Here is a 17185-nt window from a genome sequence, read left to right on the forward strand (position 1 = left end):
TTTTTTGGATCAATGCCAAGGAAACGACAGACCATTATTTGCGTTTACGTAGAGGAAGCGGAACGATGCTAATACACGGTATATATAATTTTTGTAATAATGTATTACATATATATATATATATAATCTTTTTTCTTTTTGTTTGTTTCTTTTTCCTTAACAAAGGCGAAAGTGAATAAGTTATTGCGTTACATTTTATTGACATTTTACAATATTTAAGGCTAAAAAGAGAAGCAGAAATTTCTAAAGGAATGAGAGCTTAAAGGAAGTTTATAACAGCGCTGATAGATGAATATCGTTGACAAGTCATTGCGTGGCAGTTGGAAAAAGAGGGACTCGGAGAAAGAGAGCGGTACCACACGAGATAGAGAGAGAGAGAGAGAGAGAGAGAGAGAGAGAGAGAGAGAGAGGAAGACTGAGACGTCGCGAGCGCGAGGGGGAGAGGCCCGGCGCCGCGGCACGTCGCGACGCTCAGTCTACCGGCGTCGCCCGTGCAACATGAACGCTTCGTGCTGCTACTTTGCCGGTTAAAGTCGCGTGGAACCTCGATCTCTCACGGTCTCGCTGTCGACACGCGGCCTTATAAAATACAGCTGAATATTTTGTGCGTTATTTTGTGAATATTTTGTGAAATGCGGTTGTGCCGAGAACACAATTTGGTTCGTTCCGATACGACGAAGAATCGTGTATTTTCAGTTTACGCTTCGTTGTGGCGTTTTGACACAATCTCGAAATGATCTGCCCCCTCACTGGTAATTTGAAGCGTGAATTTTTGGTGAACAGTTATATATAGTATAGAGGGAGATTTAATAAACGTTGAATTTCACTTTTCTCTACATCGAGCGAAATAATTATAATCACCTAAGAATCCGGAGTCTTGAAAATATTTTTAGAAAGCCCAACATTTTCCTGTTCTTTGGCACGTTGCTCGGAATAATTGCGGACGATTTTTAAGAACGAATCAACTTGGCTTTCCTGGCTCGTGCTACGCATCGTCGTCTATGAAAGTACAACAATTTTATTGAAATAAGAACAAGATATACTCGAAAGAGTCGCGCGAATCTTCTTAGAAAGATTTAATCGATCAATTTCTATCGATAAAATGGGATTATCGAAAATGTTTCAGCGCGGAATCCTGCGATCAAAATGAATATATGATCTCTGTTGTGGTTGCAGTTTTCTAGTGTTAAACTCGATATATGTAAATTGCCAGTACAGCGAGGATTGTAAAATTTATGCTTTTAAAAACTGGGACAATGGTTTTTTAATGATCGTATTTTGATTCGTTGTAATTCGAAGATGGAATTTTATCGCAAGTGGAAGAAAACCCCCTCTTTCGAGGGGAGAATTTTTCACGAAGAAACCAAGTTATCGAAGTAACGAAGAATTTACGAAAAGTGGACGAAGCGGTAAAAGCTCTGGAAATATTTTCACCGACGCGGATTTCACGTTGCTTCTAGCTTCTTTACTTTTCTTTCAAACGACATCGATTCGTGTCGGAACACTTTGCTTCGAAAATTCGTCTGGGACGTCTCATTGTCAGATAAATATCCAAAATCGCTTGAAATGCGATCTCGTTAAGTTACTCGTTATTTCTAAATTCTCGTGAATCAACTATATCATATATTTGTCAACGACTATTCCTGTAACCCGTTCCTTTATTTAGAAATCTTTCCCACGTTGCTATATCGCGCAACTTTAGTTTACATCTCCAATTCATACGTGTGTATGTTGATCACAGAAGGTGACATTTATCCCGCTTTTATTTTAGTTTACAAGATTCTCTCTCTCTCTCTCTCTCTTCCTCTTTCATAAAATTATGGATCAAATCGTGGATCATTAATAATGTCTGATTCATCGAATAGATAATATTTATGGCATATTTCCAAATTAAATATAAATGAGCTTTTAAAACTTTTCTTTTTTATTCGTTATAAATACGGATCATGATTCTTTCTCTCTCGTTCACATTTACTCCGTAAGAGAAAGAAGGAAAGGGAAGAGATACGTATACTCTTCCTCTATCACGTATATATGAATAGCGCGACATTTTAAAATTGCATCGTCACTTTTATTAAAATTCTACTATTCATTGGTCAGTTCGTCAGTTCATTGGTGTTCGTTTTCCCAAAATCATTATATACAAACAGAAGAGAACTCGTTCATTATCTGTCTGTAAAATTAGAAGCACGTTTTCTGGAATATAAATAAACCATTCCGTAATACTTGAACGACTTTTTTCTCTCATTGTCTAAATTTACTATCGTGGCCAATGAAAAAAGAGACAAGATTCTGAATTTTTAATTTTTTACTACTATTTACTTGCAACAAGGTTATTCTGCATAAATTTGATATTTTCATCAATATTTTAGAAAATGCAATACATTTTAATTTCCAATGCTTCATTGACACGCCAGTGCCACTTTTTTCTGAAATCACTAAATATAAATTAACGTTGCTGTTCGTACGTGTGCAAATATTTTCCTCCACTTTTATCAACACGAATGCTACTACAATAGTATTACACATGCTATTAATATATATGAATTAGCGGTATAATAACGATATAATGATGAGTGTAATGATTAAAACGATCAAAAGAAAGACTTGGCATCATCTTACGTCGTGCGAAATTTAAATAGTTTACTTGAAACTTCAAATCTATGATATATGAAAATTAAATACACGGTTCGTGCAAGTGTCAACCAGTTTGAAATATTATTGCTAGAATTAATTGATAGTAGTCTTTCTATCTATGCTGCATCGTCTTAAACAGAGTGTGACAATCAGACGAGTCGAGGATAACGAATTTCTTAAATAAGAAAATTCTTTCATAACGTTTGACACTTACAAATGTCAACTTTTAAATTGCATATTAACATTTTAGAAGGAAATGTTATCGCGTCGCCGTATTCTAGGACAATTTTAATAAAAGATAGAGATTAATAAAAGAGACGGAGTTTCCTATTTGGAGGCCATCGGTCAGGAACACGATAAACACGACACGTTTACCGTCTTTTACACATAAGAGAGTAATTATCCTTACGTTTCAGCAGTCAATCAATATACGTTATCGTCAGCCTCTTCAACGTTTACATATTTGAACATTAAAGTATTAGTCGGATCGAGCAAAAAGTGTTAGAATTACGGGGGCCGATGTTAATTAAGTCAAGCTAACATAACAGTTAAATTGACATTACTCGCAGCTTACAAAACGTTATACATTGCCTTCTTCAAGCGTTTCGTATTAAGATGCTTCCTCTTTGCCACCAAGTGACATAAAATAAGTCGGAAAATCAACAAATACGTTATATCTTGGTTTTATTGTCATCTTCGTTTGGAATTTCGTATCTATATGACATTCTATTAAACGAGTGTCCACGTATCTTACAACGATGATGTACACGGGATACTATTTGTCCATTAAAATAACGTTCGCGTTGAAGTTTTTCATTCAGGAAAAATGGACGCGTTCAAAACTCTAAGGTTAAAAATCTACAGACGCGTTAAAAGAAGCAAGTTTCTTTAATTTCTGACATTATCGATGAAAAATATACAAGAATTTATTAGGAAATGTTTTACCGTTGCCGAAATGCAAACAAAAAATAGATTTTAATGCGACTCGGGAGAGGTCGTTCCAGTTTTACTACGTTTACGAGAGAAACATAAACATTTCGTAGCACTTTGTAGCATTTCGTAGCACTTTGCAGCATTTCGTAGCACTTTGTAGCATTTCGTGGCATTTCTTAGCATTTCGTGGCATTTTGTGGCATTTCGTGGCATTTCGTGGCATTTCGTAGCATTTCGTAGCATTTCGTAGCATTTCGTGGCATTTCGTAGCATTTCGTGGCATTTCATGGCATTTCGTAGCATTTCGTGGCATTTCGTGGAATTTCGTGGAATTTCGTGGCATTTCGTGGCATTTCGTAGCATTTCGTGGAATTTCGTGGAATTTCGTGGTATTTCGTGGCATTTCGTGGCATTTCATGGCATTTCGTGGCATTTCGTGGAATTTCGTGGCATTTCGTAGCATTTCGTGGCATTTCGTAGCATTTCGTGGCATTTCGTAGCATTTCGTGGCATTTCGTGGCATTTCGTGGCATTTCGTGGCATTTCGTAGCATTTCGTGGCATTTCTTAGCATTTCGTAGCATTTCGTGACATTTCGTAGCATTTCGTGGCATTTCGTAGCATTTCGTGGCATTTCGTGGCATTTCGTGGCATTTCGTAGCATTTCGTAGCATTTCGTGGAATTTCGTGGAATTTCGTGGCATTTCTTAGCATTTCGTAGCATTTCGTGACATTTCGTAGCATTTCGTGGCATTTCGTAGCATTTCGTGGCATTTCGTAGCATTTCGTGGCATTTCGTGGCATTTCGTGGCATTTCGTGGCATTTCGTAGCATTTCGTGGCATTTCTTAGCATTTCGTAGCATTTCGTGACATTTCGTAGCATTTCGTGGCATTTCGTAGCATTTCGTGGCATTTCGTGGCATTTCGTGGCATTTCGTAGCATTTCGTAGCATTTCGTGGAATTTCGTGGAATTTCGTGGCATTTCGTAGCATTTCGTGGAATTTCGTGGAATTTCGTGGAATTTCGTGGCATTTCGTGGCATTTCATGGTATTTCGTAGCATTTCGTGGCATTTCGTGGCATTTCGTGGGATTTCGTGGCATTTCATGGCATTTCGTAGCATTTCGTAGCATTTCGTGGCATTTGATAGGATTTCGTGCGTTTCATTTGAGAGACGAGTTCATTTCACGCGTTACGCGAAAGACAAAACATATGCAAACGCGGAAGTTGTGACGCGTTATATCCGGGAATCCAGGCAGACGGAAAGTCCAATAAACGTTATAACGTTATAAGGAAGGACAGAGGACAACCGAATGCAATATTTCGTGGCGTCAAAAGGACGTGTCTCGTATCTTTTATCTATGTAAGATTGCAAACTTCCCGTCACACGAGTTTCATACAAACAATGACTGTTACTGCTACTGTTTCACCGAGAAACGAAGGAATTTATTTAAATGTACCCTTTATAATTTTCTATTCAGCGCGAAGATGAATATTTTCAGATAAACCCACGTTATGTAACATAATATTACGACGTGAACAGGAATATAATGTCTTATTACTAAAATAGTATGTACCGAGAATATTTTATTTTCCACAAAGAGAATGTAAACAGACTCGAGGTTTTTCCCTGAAACGCTTAAACACCCGATTGTCAAAGCGAGTCCGCCTTTCTTACTTGCAGTTTTCGTTGCAATAAATAGTAAGTAATCGCGTTACAAGAGTTTCTTTCATCGCGTCAACATTCGTTGATTGTACACGCAATAAAGAAAAATATTATTATTGACAGAAGAATTTATGAATTTATGAAACAAGTAGAAATGCTCTTTTTATGCAGCATACACAGACACAGTCAACAACTACTTGTTACGTATAAAAAATGAAATTTCATCAAAAATGGGTATACAATGTTTGTGCGAATAGCCATCGATAAACGCGTACACTATACACGTTTCGTGCCCAACACAAGATACTGTATTCACATGCCAACGAACGTCTTTCTTCCATACGAGTTACACGAGCTCGGTTTCCCAGTTTTAAACATACATCATGCTTCACGATTACGCAAACCGTTCTTTATTTTTCCGCAAGTTCGTCGTTTGATCGTGAGCAAGGACGTGTGCATACGATTGCGAAAGTACGTAATTCATTGACAGAACGACAAGGACTGGCACGCGTACGTAAGAGGCTTTATCGAGAAAATAGATCCGTGTCGGTCGATGGTTAACCTCTTTATTGGTGAACCGACTGGCGTTCGTTCCGCGAGTGCGTTTCATTACGAACGCTCGCACCGGAATCGCCTTGGAAATCGTTGCTGTAATTCGAGCCTTCCGGATACAAGTCGTGTTATTAGAAATTATAGCCCGACATCATATATACATATATACATATATACATATATACACAGTTCGGCGACATTGCTAGCCAATTTCTTCAGAATGTAAATAATATACCGCTATCGAAACGCGTTTCACGATCGCTAGATGATACGTTCAAGGTACGATCTGTACAAGGTAATTCACGTTATTGCTAGACAACGTGTACAAACCTTTTCTCATAAATATGTATCCGATAAGTATTAGAAAATGACTTTTTCTCCTTTCGATCGATTCATACTACGCTGTAATCATCCATTACACCTTCCTGAATATTTTTCATTGCACGATACAATTGTTCTTTGTTTAATTTACTTATATCGTATAGATACCAAGGCAGTTGCTTAGAATAATTAATCGAACAAACGTTAGTCAGGCTTCGATAAATCTTCTAATAAGAAAAGAGAAGGAAGAAACAAAGTGCGTGGATACACTTGCGAAAAGAATTGTGTCACGCAACGATAAATCTTTTTCAAATATTTGTGGCTTAGCACGCTATCGTAAACGCTGCGTAGACCCTACGTAGACGCTACGTAAACGCTGTGTAAATACGTAGCACATAGGTAGTAGGTATGTATGTATGTAGAAATTTCTTCTTGCAGTTGTTCTATGCAATTGACGCTTTGCTCGTTGTTCTATGATTTCGGAATCGCTCTGTACACGTACTGCTTTCGCCTCGTCATCGATCATCGATAATTCACCGATCATACGTATCGAAAACAACTTGGAAAATATCAGTGTACAAAGGGGAGTCCCAGATCCTAGTAAAGTAAATTACGATCGCAATATATAACGTAAAATTCTACTAAAATCCTTGATTCGCGTTCGAAATTGCTGATTCGTTTATCCGCTTGGAAATTGCCGTCCGTTTTGGTCCGAACATTGAGGACCGACCGTGACAAATAACAGCGCTTTATAGGTCTTTAAGATTGGTGTTCGTGTTAAGGGCAAGGGCCTTTCGATGGGACAACGTGTTTGAGTGAACGAGCAGTTTGTGCTTGCGTTTGGAGGCCTCCGGACATTGGGCAGGCTAATTTCAACGACAACGCTGCAAGCTTAATCGAGCTTTGGCGAAACGAAAAACTCGTTCATAGTGCTTCGCGTAATAACGACAACGAACCTCGATCTTGCCGATTTTTCAGATTCTGCGTTCTTCTTACTTTATTTTGAATTAATTTGCGCGTGATTTTTCCATCAGCCAACAAATTTCCAATTCTTAGTAATTCTTCGATAAATGGAAGATATGTAGTAGGAGGAGTGCGTTTTCTCCACTATTTCGTAAATTATTAGTTACAACTATGAGTATAAATTAACGATTCGACAAAATCTTTCTTAAAGCGGAGAACATTATTGAAGAAATAACGACAATGGACTCGTTGCTATTTAAATATCAGGTTTCTTTCAGGCCACGTTAAGTCTTTAGCAGGCAAACGAATATTCTCTTTGAGTTGTTCGTAACGTGAAATGTCATTTTAATATAGGCAGAAGTAGAAAAATCACACCTCACGTTTACACGACTCGCCTGAAAAATCAATTAGTCATTATTCTAAGAAGGCATGAGTTCACTCTTCCGAAGAATGCACGTTCTTACGATTACGTAAATGTTTCTACGTTTGCAACTTAAGTATTATCATTTCGTTGAATATTCAAATTATACGAATCGTTTGTTGTTCTTCAGCTTTTAAGGATACCTCCTGATTCAAATCATTTACATTCTCTTTTAAATGACTCGTGACAGATTATTTCGAGGTTATTTGATTATTTTGATGAAATAAAAACTCATAGATCTCTTTCATTCGCCTATGTATAGACAGGATGCAACGTAGCAGTACTAATATATCTTTCTTAATACGTATGTCGAAAGCTAACAGTTTGCCGCGCTTTCGAAATCGTAATCCTCGAGGCACGTAAGCTTTCGATCACAAGGTATTTCAATTTTCGCACGCCACCCTGCTCCTTGTCCCAATAGCTTTCTTTCGTCCGTTACCGTAGAAAGTAATGCCGACGAGGACAGCACTCGTGCGGATAAAAACAACACGAGAAAGAACGAAATAAATAAGTTAATGTGATATCATACGTTCCAAAAACATTATACTTGTATGGATAAAGCTTAGCGTGGAAAATCACGAAGAAGCCGAAATCAAGAAGAATGTCGATGAAAATCGATCAAACAGACGGAAATACGCGGATTTTGCGGCGGTTGCACGTCGCGTCGTATTCTACGGTTATCCGGCCCGATTCAGCCTTATCGTCGCGAGCGATTTGCATACGCAAACGTCTGTCGGCATCCAATCGCGGCCACCGTGTCGTCTCTATGAATATTGCAGTATGTAGATCCAGCCCTCTTGAACTTGCTCTACCGTCGCTATTATTTTCTCTTTTTGCCAAGTCACCGTGTGCCTTTTTCACCCGAAGGTCGCTCTTCCAATCCCTCGAACGCGTTACTCGTTCCTACGTCGTACGAAGCGAATGCACGATCGCCGGTCCCTCCAATTTTTCTCCCTTCGAAGCAACTTAATGGGAATTTCACGAAACTTTTCACCTGCACGATAAGTGATTTTTAAGAAGAGGCCGTCGAATGCGTTTTGTTGCTTCGCGTTGTGCGTTTGCCAAGCTGAACAACGAACAGGAGAACTTATTATTTCTTATTATGTTAATAACAACTTATTATATTAATACCACAAAACGAACAATTCTGAACGTTCACGTTTTCCAGGATCGAACGGAGTATGCACACTGTGTGGGAATAAATCTTCTTTCGTTATTTCATAAGCGTTTGTGGTTCGAGTTGCGTTCAATATTTTCTCGTAGCTGGGTCCTGCTTAAACCCCTTTAAGCATCGAGCAGTTCAAGTATTTCGGCATTATCGAAAAATGATAATGCAACTTATTAAAGACTTATTTCGGTTATTCGAAAACATTGTTGCTACGTTGCGGTCGGCGCAATAACCAATAAGCTTTGTCGAAAAGGCCAATCTTATGTCGTATTCCTATCAAATCGATTTTCGATAGAAGAAGAGTAAACCTTCTGTACTAAAAGTAAATGGAGTGTAATTTCACATTCGGTAAGGCATAAGACCGAAGATGGTTGACAATAGAGATTTTCATTGAAACGGTTGTCTCGTGTTTTTGTAAAGAAGACGCGACCCACTAAAATTAGGACCAGTTTCATAAAAAGCAAATACACGTTTATAGCTTAATTAGTCGATATTTTGCTAACGCAATTGTTGCACATTTTTACAGCGAATCTTCCTGAAGTCGAAAATTTCACCTTGAACGGAATAGTTTTCCTTTTTCCATCTTGCACCGGTCAAAATAATACAAGAGAGGAAAGAGGTGGAAATCAGTAAAGATAGGACGTGCATATTGGAAATTGGAAATTGCAAGCACGTTTTATTGGCTTTTGGAAAGTGAGACGTTGGGAAACGTCTGCGTAAAAGGGGTGAGAGTAAAATAGACAACAAACAAAGATAATACAATGGCTGGCGATAGTATTCGCTGCATTCTATATCGAAACGAAGAAATTGAAACGACGGATGAGTCTATTCTGCAAGTGGTGTTTGCGAATCATCTGGTCGACATTTGCTCGTCTGATCGCTCGATACTTGGCTCCCGATAGGACTATACGTTCCATCAGGAAATTATCCGTCTGCACTGAATTAGTCGCTCGCGTATTTCACTCTGACCGAAGACACGCCGGTAGAAATTTTGCTCCTGCATTTAGCTTATATTATATTATACATACGTATATCGCGTTGATTTGTGGCTCGATACTTGAAATATCTTTGCTGTCTATCGCGTAATCGTTCTTTCTTTTTTCTCTCTTTTTTGATGTATTTGAAAAGCGTCACGAAATTTCTGAATTCAACCGTCATCGCTTTTCCGAAAGCACGATAAGCGTATCTAGGTTCGTATTTTATACGAAGATGTAATGTTTTCATTATTTCCAATCTAAATCAGATTGGTCAATCAAGCGTTCAATTATTGTCTGTCTACTTCGAGTACGGGATTGCCAATCGTGGTTAGATAAGAACAGAATTTTCTCTGCGATTTATTTCCACGTCATTAAAACAGATATATCGAAAATGTTGCCTTAAATTCGAAAAATAGAAATTACTCCTACATATTCTACATGTCCACTCTTTCATAATCAGTGATCTAATCTTATTGAATAATGCATTTGATACTAGCATTGCGTTCATCATGCCTGATGATAAAAGTTCTCTTCGTATTCACAAGCTTCGTCAAGCATCGACGCGACACTCGAGTTTCATTGACTGATGAGAACAGGCGAAAATTGATTTATTAACGTCGAATGACAGCAACTATTCGCTTCGTTCGTTCGTTCCATCTTCATCGTTTATATGCAATGCTCCGCGTTTCACAGTGAAGTTGACTTTCATTGACGTTTCAGATCGTCGCGCTTTGATATCGTCAAACTCCTACAATTCTTCTACAGTTCGAAAGACTTTTAAATCTTCTAAAGACTTTTAGATAAAGCTAAAAGACACGATCTTCGAAATTCATTACGGTAATGGTAACGGAACACATCGCTATCGCGATGATCAACACATTTTTGGCCACGCATTTCCAGCATATCCCGGAATTTCTTTCCCTCCTACTTTCTTCGTTTTCCGCTTTTCCCTTTCCCCTTTTAAGTTAGCTTCATCCAAGCTGCGTGATCTGTCGTCGAAGCGAACCAACATTTTACGGCTCTTCTCCCGGCTCACCGAGTTCTGGAACAAGCGATTCAGCAAATGTGGATTGTTTACTTGAACTTTATTCGACCACGCATTCGCGTCACTCATCCTCCGTGCCAGTTGCAATCTCATCACGGTCTCGTTTCGCCGGTTTCGATCGTGTTTTAAACTGGTTGCTGACTCAAGCCCTAAATCGATAAGTTGCCGATCAACTTATCGCCGGTTAATCGAGTAGATTAAACTAGGCTTCGCTACTTTCCGCTGGCCAACAAGAGACGCGGTGGTTATGCGATTTGGTTTGTCAGTATTGTACGTTTAGTATTAGTACGATGAAAATAATCTGAATTCAGGATCATTGTGAACCTGTTATTCAATCATCAATCAAGAATCAAATTAATTTATTGGAACAATTCTATCTGTACAATAAAGTAACGGAATTGCAGTATCGCTATGCAGTTATTAAGAGTGCTAGATATGGAAAGGTGTACAGAATGCACGCAATGTATGTTATACACGAGCGTGCAAAATGTCTGAAATGCCTGAAATGTCAGAAATATCGGAAATGTCTGCAGTAAAATGCTTGTTGTAATATTCAAAGCGTGAAAATCGAATCTCTCGAGGGGTTCTGTTTCTCTAGCTGTGGTCATAGAAACGTGCATAAAAAACATCGGTAAAATAGTTGATTAACGAAGATAATAATATTTCCGTTTCCAATTCTAATTAGCATACGATACGTTTAAAACGATAATCAATATCGATCATCAATATCGATAAAAGAAGGAGCTTCTTTGCAAGATTCTGCTAAATGAATGACGCTTTATATAACGGAACAAGGTTAACAAATTCTCAGACAACATTGCAATGTCCTTTTTACGTGAAAACGGAGGGCCGTTTCTTTGAAAACAGAAAAATCACGGCACGATGGAATTGAAAAAAAAAAAAAAAATGGAAAATGGAATGGGCACAATGGAAAAGATGTATAGAAATTTTCAAGCGTAGTTTAACGCGTGTCGCGTGATCCTAGCCTTGTCGCGCATCTGTCCTCATCGAGGAAAGTGTGTCTTACGCAAACCGATGTCCCTGAGACGATGTTAATCCCTATTTATACCTATAGCGGCTACCAAAGGTATTGTCACGCTTACTGGCTTTGTTATAACGTTCGCGTACTGATTAATTAAATCCAATTTAATTTTCTGTCATTCATTTATATATAGTATCATTTATATATAGTATCATTTATATATAGTATCATTTATATATAGTATCATTTATATATAGTATCATTTATATATAGTATCATTTATATATAGTATCATTTATATATGGTATCATTTATATATAGTAGCACGTTTATATAACTACAGAAATTTGATACTGAAAATGAAGTAGAAAACCTGACGAAAATCTACGATCTACAATTTCAATACATATATAGCATAATGCATGTTTGTTTTCTAATTCGTTTCAACGTTACTCCGTAACGCTACTCAATATCGATTGTCATTAGCGACACTGTAAATTTCACTTTAAAATGTAGTAGTAGTAAAATATACTGGAATAGAGAGAGGAAGCGAAGAGAGATTCATCGTATACATATGTTTATCCCTATCAGTTCTCCGCTATTATTCCAATCTATTCCATACATTTGTCATCTTGCTTTCGCCCTTGTCCTCGCAACATGTGTTAACGATATTCGGTAATGTAGACTCGTGACAATGTTGAACAGACAGTTCGTGATTTCAATGGAATTGCGCTCATCAGCCGCCGCAAGTCAGACTCACGAGGATCGTTCGAGTTTTGTCCAAGCTTAGGCGGCAAGCGATCGATCTTCGATGAACGTCAAAGGAATTCCTTCGAACGCACCAAGTCCACTTTTCACTTTCCACTTGGTTGTTTGATCGTATTAGCATCGATTACAACTCGTTCGGCCAACTCGTTCTATTAACGTATAAAATAAATCTATAACGTAGAAAATAAATCTTCCTTCTTATATTTCGCATCTTTTGCTCAGCTCACGCGCAATATTGCCCCTTTTACCTTCGCTCTACATATTTATTGCGTAGCTTTTTTAAGCTCAGCTGTGTAGCTTTGCTTTATACTTATTCCGTATACCCCTGCTCCCTGCTCTATACTTATTCCGTATTTATTTCACTCTGTTTAGTGTTTTCGTTCCGCGATATGTATATTGCTTTCCCTATATTTCGTATATCTTGTTCCGTTTAGCTCGTGCAATATGTTTCTCTCATTCCTATTCTTCCTTTATTCTTTTCCCACGTTATATATACGTACATACTTCACTTTTCTTTTACCTTTTTATTTTACTTTCAAAGCCAATTTCCGCCGTCTGTCTATTTTCACTCATTATTTCAACTTCATTTTTAGATTAAAAATACAGTTGTTCAACTTTTCTTTCAGTATTTAATTTAATCCCATTTTTTTCACTTTATCTTCATTGTCTATCACTGATTTTTATCCCAAATAGAGGCTGAAAATCAAAGATCATAAATGCACGTTCACACTTGAGCGTTTGAACCTACACAGTAGAATAGGTAGAATAGATAGAATAGATAGAATAGCTAGAATAGGTAGAATAGACAGAATAGGTAGAATAGGTAGAATAGGCAGAATAGGTGGAAAATATCTCACGAACATGTATCGTATACCCTACATAGCTTACCAAGATGCGAAAAGATCGTAGCAAGGATATGAAATTTACACTGTACTCTGTTCCAATCGGCAAAATCTTATCATTCTCGCAATATACGATATTCCGAAAATTTATCCAGTGGCGAATTACAAGTGAATGTAACTATGCATTAAGCAGCAAAGACTCCGCATTTCATCGTAATTTAACCGGGGAGTTAACCCGTCTTTCTCAGTTAATAGGTTCGAAGGGAAGCGAAAAACGAGATAGGAACGTTGAACCTTGGGTGGTGACGGCAGCCAGTGGCCTTTAAATTATAGCCGCGATCATGAATATAAACCGAGCTGATTCCACGAACGTGAGGGTGGAATCGTTGATGGGGTACATCTTAACGTAACGATCGGTTGCTTGATGAAACGTTAATAACAACTACATAGATTCCAAGTAACGAGCGCCTCGTTTCTCTGCCTCGTTGAGCCAGCTAAATAAAAAGCGTACGCTTGAAAAGCAGATGTAAATGTAGCAGTAGTTGAAAGCTTCGCATAGCTTTTAATTACCTGAAAGACAACGAACGTTCAGCCGTTTAATTTTCTATTTTCTTAATTCTCCTCGTTCGGATTTCCTTTTTTCTTCTTGTTACTTTCAAATTCAAATATTATTTAGCTACTTCGAGGTCGTTAATTCTGCATTTCGAATGACTCGATTAGTCGCGATTCGTCGATGTGGCAATTTTACATAAACACCTCCTTGGTCTTTTCGATTCGATAACGAATTTGACCAATACTGCCGAATCGGTAACGACACGAAGCAGCATTCGCGCGATTCCTTCCACGTATCTTCATCGAAAAATCAACTCTACGCTTATTTCCTTCGTTTATTCGTCTATTCGTTTATTCTGCTATTCGTGGAATCTGGCGAGCTGCACACGAATACGTTTCCCACATTGTGTTTTGGTATTGCACGTCGTCGTAAAGAAAGTATGAATTACCTTCCTATCAGATTCTCGTGTCTCGATTCAGAAGAGGTGAAATAACATTCTTTCACTTTACTATACTCAGCATGTACTTTTGACCATCTGCTACAAAGAATGCAACGAGATCCAACAAAATAAAACACAATCAAGAGGCTAATACTTGTATATACAATCGTTACATTATATACATTATATACAATTCAAGTAGCTACAATTCAATTTTGAAAATTACACGGAACGCTAACCTTAGATTTTAAATTTTCACGATGGTTGGAGATGCCATGATATTCGCTTCTCGGAAGCAATCGTGTTTGCATTTTACATTTGCACTTTGCAATTGAACTTTGCGCCAACGTTTCGTAGGCATTGCTGTCTCCTATCATACCGAGCGATGTTTCGGTTTCGATGTTGCCTGATCAAACTGATGACTCACTCAACTCGGAAGTTTCAACCGGATGCTCGACCATCCGCTAGATTTAACCGGAAATCGTTTCATTTGATTGGCCAATCGGATTAAAAAAACCGAGAGGGTGGGTTGTCAAATCGAGTTGATGTTACACCCGTTCTTCCTATTCCAGTTGTTTGGACGTTATTAGTCGTTGTGCTATTAGTCCTTGTGCTATTACACGAACAAACGATCGAACGAGGGAAAAATTTTGCTCACCTGTCAAATCGGATAATGTAAAACGTCACTAGCGTGTACTAGAGTAACAGGCAATAATGTTCAAAATCTGTAATATTCCTATAACGATTATCGCAATTGCCAGGAGAACAAATAAAATTCACGACGAGAGACATTTATACTCGTCCAGTGTAGTCGGCAAATTAGTACATTTATTAAAGTAATGGCAACTGCAATTAAATTAGCGCGTTCAAAGCAACAGTGTTGATAAAACCTTCTACCTCTTTCCAGGAAATGGCTAGAATTAGAACAGGCTAACGGGACCAAACTAAACAGACAGAAAGAGGCAAAAGAATTTTTATGTTCTTTAGAGTTATCATGTAAATTGATTTTGTCTGCTTTATTACGAGCATCCGAACGATCTATATCTGCTTATAATAATATTATTATATCGCTATCAGCTCACGTTCTTAATATAATGCTACAATGTATCGTATCTCTCTTCGTATTGCCGTGTTACGTACGGTATGATATCACGTTGATAACGTCATACTATTATTAACATGTCAATTATCTCGTATTTTATATTATTACATAAAGCACTTAAAGTACGTAATTATTTTGTACAGAATCTATTTCAACGTAAGTAACTATACCGTGTACATATATAATGTTTATGTATTTTTCTTCACGATCACGCGCAAACTAGTTGCTATAAGTACCTACTTTCCTGTATCAGCAACATAGTAATACATTCGTCGTTAAAAGTATTCCAACCTATTTGCCTAACCCCCGTCTGAAACAAATCGCTATATACAGATATATATAAGTCTTCGTAAAGAAGTTGAAAAAAAAAAGAAAATTATCGAGGAAGACGAATTAAACGACCCGTTTAAACGAATTCTTCTTGCTGATTGCAAAGGAAAGAAATTAGTCTGTTTGTTAATGTATAATAAATGCTACAAACAACACGAAACCAAGAAAAGTTAACTTTGATTAATTCGACGTAGACTAATCAGATTACAGGCGTAGATCATAGATAGCACGATCATAGCACGATCATAGCGAGTGTAGCGAAGATTCAAGGTCTAGATCACTTGACAGCATAGCAGATACCACGTGAGAAATGCGCGTTCGAAAATGGAGATGCGAAGCTTCAATGGGCGTAATTAATGGCACACGAAATGCCGTAGTTCCGGCGGAAATGTGAATAGGCACACGGGCGACGTGGATATCGGGTGGGGGGGGGGGGACTGGCTCGATTTCCTGCGTAATATGCATGTTCGATGGAGGTTTATCGACGACCGAGGACCGATGGCCGTTTTCTATCATTTTTTCCCTGGAAATTGACGATTCTTTGAAAATATCAGCGAAAATTTGGTGTAATGGGAGTGGTTACCTTGAGTAACGAGAAGGTATTCCAACGGTCTATATTATATATACATATAAATTATTTATTATTTGGTTTGCCATTCGTTGAAAGTGGCTCGCCAAAGCTTATATTATTATAACTCGCCGAAACTTTTCGACACTTTGTTAGCATTGCAACGAGTTAAAAAATTACAAGCTACTTATTTTTCCTATTACTCAATTTTTCTGTCGTTTTGGCAACGGTTATACGCCTTGATAAAATTTACTTCTTTATCTTCTACAGTTAAAGACGGTTATACGACGAACAATTTTCTTGCGTGACGTCGGTAATAGGGAAGATTCGAGCACTCGCTCGTTCTTAACTGCGTTACACCAGCAAGCTTACTAGGCTTTGTCTTCACACTGTACTTGTTGACATTCCTGTAACCGCGATGAATTCGAAGGAAGCAGATTATAAGGTTCGTTGCGTGTGGCCGTCGTGAGAAATTTGATCATCCCGAATGAAACTTTTAAGATGAGACGATAAAAAACGATAAAAGACGACGAAATCTATAGCGTAGCGAATTTTGCGTTAGTAAATTTTACTGACAGGTATATCAGACCACGAGAGGACGAATACGAAAGATTCGTTTGTGATCCTTCTGTTAGTACATGGCCGATTAAATTAAAAGGATTTTATTAATAATCAGCATTGACTAACCGATTTATTAACTATTGCCAGGAGGAGTAACACCAGTGGCTTTCGACTCAGCATTGTCCGACTCTTTCATTAGAACCGGGCCTTACATTTCTTATTACTCGTTTCTTATCGATACGGCTAGCAGGTTGCATCTGCCTCCAGCTGACAAGTTCTAAATGTCCGATTTTCCGTTTGACACCTGGCAACCTGGGATTATGAAGTTCGCTCGGAGAATACGGTTCTAGGTCGGGG

The 17185-nt window shown here is 38.0% G+C and overlaps 1 protein-coding gene across 10 annotated transcripts in view; it reads left to right on the top strand.

Annotated features, from left to right (window-relative positions):
* The window catches only part of LOC126874125 (octopamine receptor beta-3R-like), a 108080-nt gene that overhangs the window by 59952 nt on the left and 30943 nt on the right, over window positions 1-17185 (top strand). Inside the window, exons 1-2 of one of the 10 annotated variants that reach the window (XM_050635811.1) lie at window positions 462-752; window positions 894-1409. The exons of 4 other annotated variants lie outside the window; for them this stretch is intronic. The gene's annotated coding sequence lies outside the window, so the exon portion shown is untranslated. Of the gene's footprint in view, window positions 1-461; window positions 1410-15750; window positions 16299-17185 lie in introns of those variants that run through there. 5 more of the 10 variants (XM_050635816.1, XM_050635813.1, XM_050635812.1 and 2 more) reach the window with 5 other exon arrangements.

The sequence above is a fragment of the Bombus huntii genome, chromosome 15, assembly GCF_024542735.1.
Source record: "Bombus huntii isolate Logan2020A chromosome 15, iyBomHunt1.1, whole genome shotgun sequence".
Lineage (NCBI taxonomy): Eukaryota > Metazoa > Arthropoda > Insecta > Hymenoptera > Apidae > Bombus > Bombus huntii.